The sequence below is a fragment of the Microcebus murinus genome, chromosome 9 (genome assembly GCF_040939455.1).
Source record: "Microcebus murinus isolate Inina chromosome 9, M.murinus_Inina_mat1.0, whole genome shotgun sequence".
Classification (NCBI taxonomy): Eukaryota; Metazoa; Chordata; class Mammalia; order Primates; family Cheirogaleidae; genus Microcebus; species Microcebus murinus.
In genome coordinates this window covers 56,281,206-56,290,581 of record NC_134112.1, presented here as the reverse complement: position 1 = coordinate 56,290,581, position 9,376 = coordinate 56,281,206, and the positions used below count along the sequence as shown (strand labels likewise).

Below are 9,376 nucleotides of genomic sequence, written 5' to 3'. Positions count from 1 at the left end.
AAATTTATTATCTTTTTATGAATCCCTTTAATATTACTTTAATGCAAAGTCAAATGGATAAAAGATATAAATGCAAGCGTTCCATCTACAATTTTGAACAAAGCCTCCCTTCCCCTGCCAATTAGCCCTTGATCCACTCTCCCATACACACTGCTTTTTGTTTGGAATTCTTGTTGCTCCATTTCACTTTGACATTGGTAAAAAGTTTGTTTTACACTAGGAAGATGAACTCACTAAGAAAAACACAATGCTCATACAATTGTTCTCAAGACACCTTGATAATTGACTTGGAGTATTCTAAGAGTTCACTACATGTGAGAAACTGGACAATTCTAAAAATAAAATACATTGTGTCATGTAGGAAAGATTGACCATCTTCTCTTATTTAACTCCCGGTCCTAATTCCTCATCTACCGAATTAAAGAAAAAAAAAAATGAAGCTCCTTTCTGAGTTGAATATTTTACAATTTTATACATAGTCCACATGTTAGAGGGCTTTTTTATAATTTTAAGTAACAGCTCAATAGTATAATCAGGAAATAATTTTATTAGCTATTTCAAGGCATGCTATAAAATATTTTCAAAAATGGTCTTGATTTATGAATGGAAAGAATATCTTGGAATTTGTCCTCATAATTCTTCCAATTTAATGCCACTTTATTATACATTATGTCTGAGTAAGAATATATATATATATATTAAACATTTCATATAAAATTTTTCATACATTTACTGGTCTTGGAGACTATGTGAGTCACTGTATCCTCTTGCAAGGATTTTTTCTTTATCAATAGACAGTATAATTACCATTTATGTGGAGTGGATCAGTGACTTTAATGACATTTTAATGGATTTTAAGTGGATCTTGACCCTGACCTTATCTTATTTGTATGTGACTTTCCATAAACCATTAGGCCTATGCCCTTTACTCAGTTAGGTTGTGTGAAACAAAGCTGGTACATGCCCCACTTGCCTTGCATTTATTTTGTTATATGATGAAACAATATTTGTAAATCACTCTAACTCCTATTATAAATTAGTGACAAGATTGGAAAGTTATTTTCAATTATGGCATAAAAAAGAATATTGGTGAGCCAATTTTGGATGAGTGCTTTTGAGATAAACATGCCATATGACGCGATTTCCAATGTTAGGAATGGCCTCTGTGTAATGTATGGTCATTTCAATAAGGTCTAGGCCGCCTTGTCTTTCTCCACTGGAGGTATTTATAGAGTTTCCTTATGTGACTGGCTGGTCTCTTTAAACTACTTATTGTAAAAACATGGCCAGTGTTATTTTTGTATGTAAAATAACAAAACTAAAAGCAAATGCATTAAAGCATTGAGTTTATAATCATATTTTGGTTGTGATAATATAATTTTATACAAATTATAAATAAACACTTTCCTTAATTTAGAAGATATCTTCCATTTTTATTTTGGAGAGAAACCAGTCTTACCTTCTAAAAATCAGTTTTCTAATTGATTAAACTAAAACCTGGTCAACTACCTTTTATTCCTAAATGATCTGCAATATATGGAACCCTAGACATAAAAGGGATTTTAGAGATTGTCTTGTCTAATCTATTCATTATACCTAAGGAAACAGGCTTGGGGTGGTAGGTGATTGTTAGGGTAACAAAATTAACAGGTAGCAGAGTCTCAGAGAGAACCAATATCTGTTGGTCACTAGACCAGGGTTCTTCCAGTTGTCACTTTATGTCCACTACACTTTCATACTTTAATGAATCAGACAGTCATTCTTCATTGGTTCAAAGAACTGACATGAATGAGTAAATATATCAAAAGCTATTTGTCATTTACCATTATACAGGAATTTGTAGAGTCCTGGCATTAGAGTATAAGAAGGATCTCAGAGGCCATCTAATCTATCTTCCACCGTCTGTATCCTAAGAGCGCGTGTGTGTTACGTGTAGTATTACATAGCACATATATTTACATACACACACGCACACAACTTTTTTATGCTTTAAGAACCAGATAACTTTATTGGAAACAATGGTAAAACTAAAAGGAAAAAACTTAAGTGAACGTTCTGAAAGGGCAATGTGCACGCCTGGCTGGTGGGCTGACCTGGGAAGGCATCCGTAGCTGTGGGGACAGTCCCAGATCAGTTCTCCTTGTCGCCGCAGCCGACCACGGTGAGCTTGTCGAACAGGTACTCCGCCAGGCCGGCGTCCGGGGCCGCCATCTTGCGCAGGTTGGTGAGGTAGCCGCCCAACTCCTTGATGGCCTTGACCTGCTCGTGCAGGTAGTGGTTCTCCAGGAAGTCGCAGAGCTGCACGTCGCCCTTGTCGGTGGCCAGCTGGTGCAGCTCCAGGAGGCTCTGGTTGACGCTCTTCTCCAGCTGGAAGGCGCACTCCATGGCCTGCAGCCCGCCCTCCCAGTCGTCGCGGTCGGGCTTCCTGATGTCGCGAAGGCAGATGCGGCCACCGCGCTGGTTCTGCAGGCCCATCAGCTTCTCGGCGTGCTCCCTCTCCTCGTGCGACTGGCGCAGGAAGTAGCGGGAGAAGTGCTTCAGGGCCACGTCGTCACGGTCGAAGTAGAAGGCCATGGAGAGGTACACGTAGGAGGCGTGGAGCTCCACGTTGATCTGGCTGTTGATGGCGGCCTCACAGTCGGGATGGTAGTTCTGGCGCACCTGAGAGAGGCTGGCCATGACGGGCATCGCGGGCGCGGAGAGCATGAAGATCGCGAAGGCGCCTCGGGAGCGCGGGCTGTGGAGCAGGCGGCGTTGGTGGCAGCTGGGGCCTTGGTGAGCTCAGGGTGAGTGAGGGCAGTGGCTGGAGGAGGGCAAATGGCGGCGGGTCTGCCCGGAACCGGAAGTGGGCCTGGGGGCCGTTAGACAGATTTTTTTTTTTTTTTTTTTGAGACAGAGTTTCACTTTGTTGCCTGGGCTAGAGTGCCATGGCATGGCGTCAGCCTAGCTCACAGCAACCTAAAACTCCTAGGCTCAAGCAATCCTTAGGCTTCAGCCTCCTGAGTAGCTGGGACTATAGCCATGTGCCACCATGCCCAACTAATTTTTTTCTCTATATATTTTTAGTTGGCCAATTAATTTCTTTGTATTTATAGTAGAGAGGGGTCTCCCTCTTGTTCAGGCAGGTTTCAAACCCCTCACTTTGAGCGATCAGCCGACCTCGGCCTTCCAGAGTGCTAGGATTACAGGCGTGAGCCACAGTGCCCGGCCCACATATATCTTTTGTTTTCAACATTATACACCCTGTATATTTTTAACTCCTGAATTTTTTATTGAATTAAAACTATCATTGAGTACACATTATGTAAAAGATGTGACATTTAGCAATTTACATATATTACCTAATTTAATTTTCCCAATAATCCAGAGAAGTTCTTTTATGCCCAACCATAGACAATGAAATAATGTTGAGGAAACAGTCTTTGAGAAAGTGAACATCTCACTTCATATCTCATAGAGCAGAGATTCAAATTCAAGTATATCTTTCTCCACAGCTTGTATTGTTAACCATACTTTTCCACATTTTTTCCAAACTGTCAAGCTTGCTGTCACTTCAGGGTCTTCAACCATTGGGTCTCTGTGTCTGGGAATGCTCTCCTCGCCATCGTGGAGTGATTCATGCCTTCTGCTAATTGAGATCTCAGCTGAAATATCAGTTCCTCAGAAAGTTATTTCTTGTTCATTTATTTGTTTATCATCATCTATCTGTCTACATATATGCATATATATCTTCTATTGTCCTTTCTCCCTACTAGAATGTAAGTTTTATGAGAGTAATAAATTTGTTTCCCTCACTACTATAATATCCGTAGTCTAATATCTGGCATAGAGTAGCTCTCAAAACGTGTGATTTGAATGAATAAATAAGTTTACAGCATACTGTCAGTATTTTCTACATTGCTATAATCTCATCATAGTTGTTAATAAACATTTTTAATGAAATAATTTATTTTCATTTATAGTATATTATTTTGCCCAAGGGATATATTGTAATTTTCTTAATCATTCTCTATTTTTAAAGTTTTAAAATGTTTAATTTTCTTTCAACTTTTTCTTGTTCTACATTACAGCTTCTCAACTATGCACTATTGACATTTTGGTTCAGCTGTGTCTTTGTTGGGGATGGGGGTGGGGGTGGGAGGCTGCACTGTGCATTGTAGGTTATGTAGCAGCATCCTCAGTCTCTATGCACTAGCAGCTCGTAACTTCCCATCCTTGAGTTGTAGAAACAAAATGTCTCCAGATATGACCACATGTTCCTGGGGGAAAACTCCAGTTGGGGACCACATCTCTAAATCATCCTGCAATAAATATCTTTAGGTATAACATTCTTTCCATATTTAAAAGTATTTGTAAGAGTTAGCATCTCAGGTTTATTTTATAAATGGAAAAACAGAGGCTTAGAGAGTAAAAGACTTTGCCCAGGTTAACAGACTTAGAAAGTAGTCTGTATGAGGTCAGTATTAGATCAGGGCTTTTTGTTTGAGTGCTGATGTAGAACCCCTAAATGAAGACCTCGTATACTATGGTGCCAGTACTATCTCACTTCTTGATACCCCCTTCACCCCACTTCCAATCCTTTCTCCCAGGATTACTTTAATTTCTCCTATCCCAACATCCAGTAACCTATTTTATTTTTTTATCTCACTCTTGGGGACTCATGTTCTCCCTGTCTCTCCCCTTTTCTTCACCTCTCCCTTTGTCTTGGTCAGGTTCAGCAGAAGCTGACTCTGGGCTATGGATGGATATGTAAGCAATTGATTAAAGAAATACTACTAGGAAATACTGGTTAGAGAGTTAAGAAGGAGGAGAGGGAAGGGAAGGGTACAGGTACAGAGGCATAAATGCTGAAGAGGGTAACTTTAGCCTGATTTTGTAGGGAGACCTGGAGTGTATGTTACACCTTAGGTCACAACAACTAGAAGCAAGAGAGGTGGTTTTTATAGCATCTGATAGTCTTCTGTCATTGTTACACACAGAAATGGTAAAAAATAAATAGATAGATAGATAGATAGATAGATAGATAGATAGATAGATAGATAGGATCTGTAAAGAGCTCCTATATTCTTCACTACGAACTTCTCAGGTACCGAGTCATCTCCACCAGGAAATGTGCCATCTGTTCACTGTACTCTGTTCCTGCAATCATTCTACTGGGTCCTGGCTAATAAACTAGGGCCATTTAAGCTGGATATGAACAGTGGTTCTGGGAATCAAAGATCTGAGATAGCCTCCTTGTGGACGTCCTTGTTTTTTATCTCACAAGAAAAAAAAAATGGAGTTTGCTCATGTGTGCAGAAATTCACTGACATTTTGATAGGAGATCTCTTATCAAAGAGATCAAAAGTATTCTCTTCAACATCAAAAGTGTTCTCTTAGGGAATGCCCATTTCAAGGAACTGTCATATGTCAAAATGGAATTTTTGGCCTGAGGAAAATGGCAATTATCTCACTTAGCAACAGCTGTCACCTTCTTGGAGGTTTAAATTTAACTTTGCAGCTAGAAGCTAGTCATCTTTAGATTCATAAATATGAATTCATTATAACAGAAGGGACACAGCAAAGACAATGACAGTCTTATTTCAGTGTCATAAAAGAATTGTCATATGAACCTTAACACAAATTCCCACAACTGAACATCATGCAATTATTGCCCAATAAAGTTAAACAGAATGATTGCACTTGGTCTTAATTGTCCAGTTTCTATCGTTAAAAAAAAATAGGCTCTGAATAACACAGTGATGCATAATGAAGAAAGAATTTTTTAAATTTCTTCATATCAGAGACAATAACCACAATCTAAAAATAAATATCAAATTATCAAGACTCCAATGCAAAATACATATCTGGATATATCATGGATAGGGAAAATTTATGTTATTAATATAAGGGCTATTTATTAGACACTCCCTATCAATAGCCTCTTTCATCCTTCTGCTCTGTTGCTTGGCCACCTCCCTTCTCTCTCTTCTCTTTCCCTTTCCCTTTTTTCCAACTTCAATTTAGTGTTTATTTCTTAAGAAACAAGTTTACATATTTCTTAGTTATCTCTTTGCTAACAGAAACTTCCTTACTTTTCAGCGGTAAAAATTAAGGCATTTTTATAAAGAATTCTCTAAAGAGGAGTTCTGATGTCCACTGATTAAATAATTGTTCTCAATGTGCTTCAAATACCTTGGTAATCGAGAAAGCTATTACAAGCAGACAGCAGACTTATTCTCTTAATATTAAAGTGCTGACAAAAAACTCAAGCCAGTTTGTACAATCAGATTGCTTTTTAAGAGTTCCAATTCTGAATAAAAGGCTCAGTTTTCTCCTCTCTATCCAGCAAACACTGCCTGATCCACAACTCCTGCCAGCATTCTCATAGCTGCCCCAGACAGTCGGTTGCAGAAACTCTGGCTGAGTCATGTCTCTGTTCAGCTACTCAGTAATGAGCCATCCCTTAGGGACATTCCTGAGATGTGCCAGAGATGTGTTTCTGGTCTCCACCTATTTCTTTGTCATGCCTCAGGCTGTGCCCACATTAGTGGAATTTCCAGTGCATTGCCATGCTCAGTAGGACAAAGGAAACTCTATAGAATCGCTGCTTAATATTACTCAATAAATTAGTAACAGAAGCAATGAATGGAATGGAATGAAAATTTCTTGGCTCTTAGCCTCAGATAGAACCACTTCCTTCCTATGAACAAATAGCAGTTAATAGGTTGGCTTAGGGGGCTACAGGAAAGGGATAGCTTCTAAGTAGTGAATTTTACTTTGAATAAAATATGGAAAATACCCTTTTCAAGAGGAGTTGCTATACTACTTTTTTTTTCTCCCTCTTCCAGTATCGATTCTATATTACTCAGGTAATATAGAATCAATGAGCAAATATTTGCTGATTTTATATTATACAAAATGGTTCAAATAGTTACTGAACAAACATTTGCTGATTTAATAAATAACATGATTCATGTATGAAATGTTGTTTGTTAGATTCTACAAATACTATATTCTTTGCTTTCAACTAGTATTTTCCTTTTATTCCAGGATAGCCTCCAAAAGAAAATTGCTGCTGCCACCTTAAAAAGACAGTTATCTGAAAAAAAAATGAAAATAAAAAAGGTAACAAGTTAATAAAATATAATCAAAAGATGGTGGAGACTGTCAAATGTAAAGAATGTACAAGCAGTTCTTCTTCCTGTTTTAGCAATAGCCCCTTCTGTACCAACACAAAAGAATAGGAATGAATAAATTTTCTTTCAGACTCAAGAAAACTGCTTTATATCACTGTCTCCTATTTGTCTTTTTGAAGATGCCATCCTGCTGTTGATATCTAAAATACCTCTTCAGTTTAAGGGCTCCATTTGTTCCCTCACTGCAATTGTCCCAGTGCTATAGAAACTCCTCCCTCTGAACTTCTCACCCGGTACTCAATGTGTTGATGCTAGACTCACGACCAGACGTTGATCTGCACATACGGACAAACATCACTGTTGGGTCAACAACACTTTCTGCAAAGCGTTCCTTTTGAGACATGTATCTAAGGTGGCAATGGTTAACGAGAATAGGTGAAAAAGATAAAATCTATTTGCTCCACTAATTTTGGTCATTCATCCATAATTTATTTCATGCTTCAAAACACCACCACTGTTTCATTTTTAAAAAATCAATCTGTCTGGGCACAGTGGCTCATGCCTGTAATCCTAGCACTCTGGGAGGCAGGAGGACGACTTGAGCTCAGGAGTTCAAGACTAGCCAGAGCAAAAGCATGACCCTATCTCTACAAAAAATAGAAAAATTAGCCAGGTGTTGTGGCATAGGATGGTAGTTCCAGCTTCTTGGGAGGCTGAGGCAGGAGGATAACTTGAGCCCAGGAGTTTGAGGTTGCAGTGAGCTAACATGATAAAAATGAAGCCACTGCACTGTACTCAAAGAGACAGAGTAAGACTTTGTCTCAAAACAAACAAACAAAAACCAAAAACATTCTGAGTATTCACTCAGAATTCCACTTTCCTATTCAAATCTTACATGGATCTTTATTTTCTAGACAATTTAAAATAAACTTCTTAGCATGGTAAAATGGCTTTCCAATGTGTCCTCTTCCTTTGCCTATCTTATTAGAAGTTCTAAGAACAATAAGCTCTAAATCACTCATTGTTCTCAGTATGTGATTCTCTCTCAAGTCTCTGTGTCTTTGCATTTGCTCTTCCCGTGAGCTAGAATAACTTTTTCTTCCACACTGCAGCTGCTTCTCACTTTTAGGATTTTTTTTAAATGAAAACTATGAAGATATTTCAATTATAGCTTTTGTTTTTTACTTTATATTTTACTTATTTTCTATAGTCCTTGCTGAACTCTGAACCCTTTGAAGATGAAAATCATGACTTGTTCGTTTTGTTAACATTGAATGTGACATGTAGGCAGAAGTCATTGTGGGCCATAAGCCAACTGCAGGTTCTCACTGCTATTAGCTGAGTATTGGTCAGTGCATTAAAGAGAAACAGGTCCTGCTACACTAGCTTTCCAAATAGGCATCACTTTTTAAAAAATTTATTAAGATGCAGTGACAGCTGCAGACCTGCCTGGGAATGTCCTGGCTATTAATTTTCCTTTGAGCAGAGTTAGAATGGCACTTAGAAACATCAGATGATTAAAGGAAGTGGATTATGGATACAACTTTAGAAGAAAACCAAGCCAGTAGAGCCATTCCCTTAATAGAGCAAATTCTCTTAGAAGGTGTAATACTTTAGGCAGCATCTTAGTATTCATTTATTTATTATCTCTTTAACAAATGTTTATTGATGATCTTCTCTGTGTAAAATATCATGCCATGTAGAGTTGACACAACAGATAAATATCTCTTATGCAGCTTACATTCTCAGGGCAAAGGAAAACAATAAATAACTACTGTGTAATAACATAAATTATGTTATTAATCATTTAATTGTAATCTGAGACTTGGGGTAAAGAAACCCTAGAATAGAAGAATATGATGTAAACTTTGTGGTCAGGCAAATTTTCTATTAGGAACTGATATTTAAGCCATGATGTGAGGATGGCAGGAGTTAGGGAGGCGAGGAGGGGCTAGCAGAGAATGCCTGTGCAAATCTGTGGTTGTGTGGATCTGAAGAAGGCAGAAATGTTTGGAAAACAGGAACTTAGGACAAAATGTGTTAAGATGAGTTGAGAGACTTAGGGAGTTATCTGATTTTTGTGGGCCATATTCAGAACTTTAAATTTTGTTATAAAAGCAATGGGTAGTCATTTGCTCTTCCCTTTAAGAAGAATTTTGAGGAAACCATTGATTTCATTAGATTTTTCTGACTGAAGTATCATAGCTTAGAGGTGAATAATGTTGATGTGATGAGTCTGGTTAGCATGGAAGAAGTAA

The 9,376-nt window shown here is 38.2% G+C and overlaps 1 pseudogene; it reads right to left on the bottom strand.

Moving 5' to 3' along the window:
• Nucleotides 1–1,978: 1,978 nt before the first annotated feature.
• Nucleotides 1,979–2,861, bottom strand: LOC105879345 (ferritin heavy chain pseudogene; annotated as a pseudogene).
• Nucleotides 2,862–9,376: the final 6,515 nt, after the last annotated feature.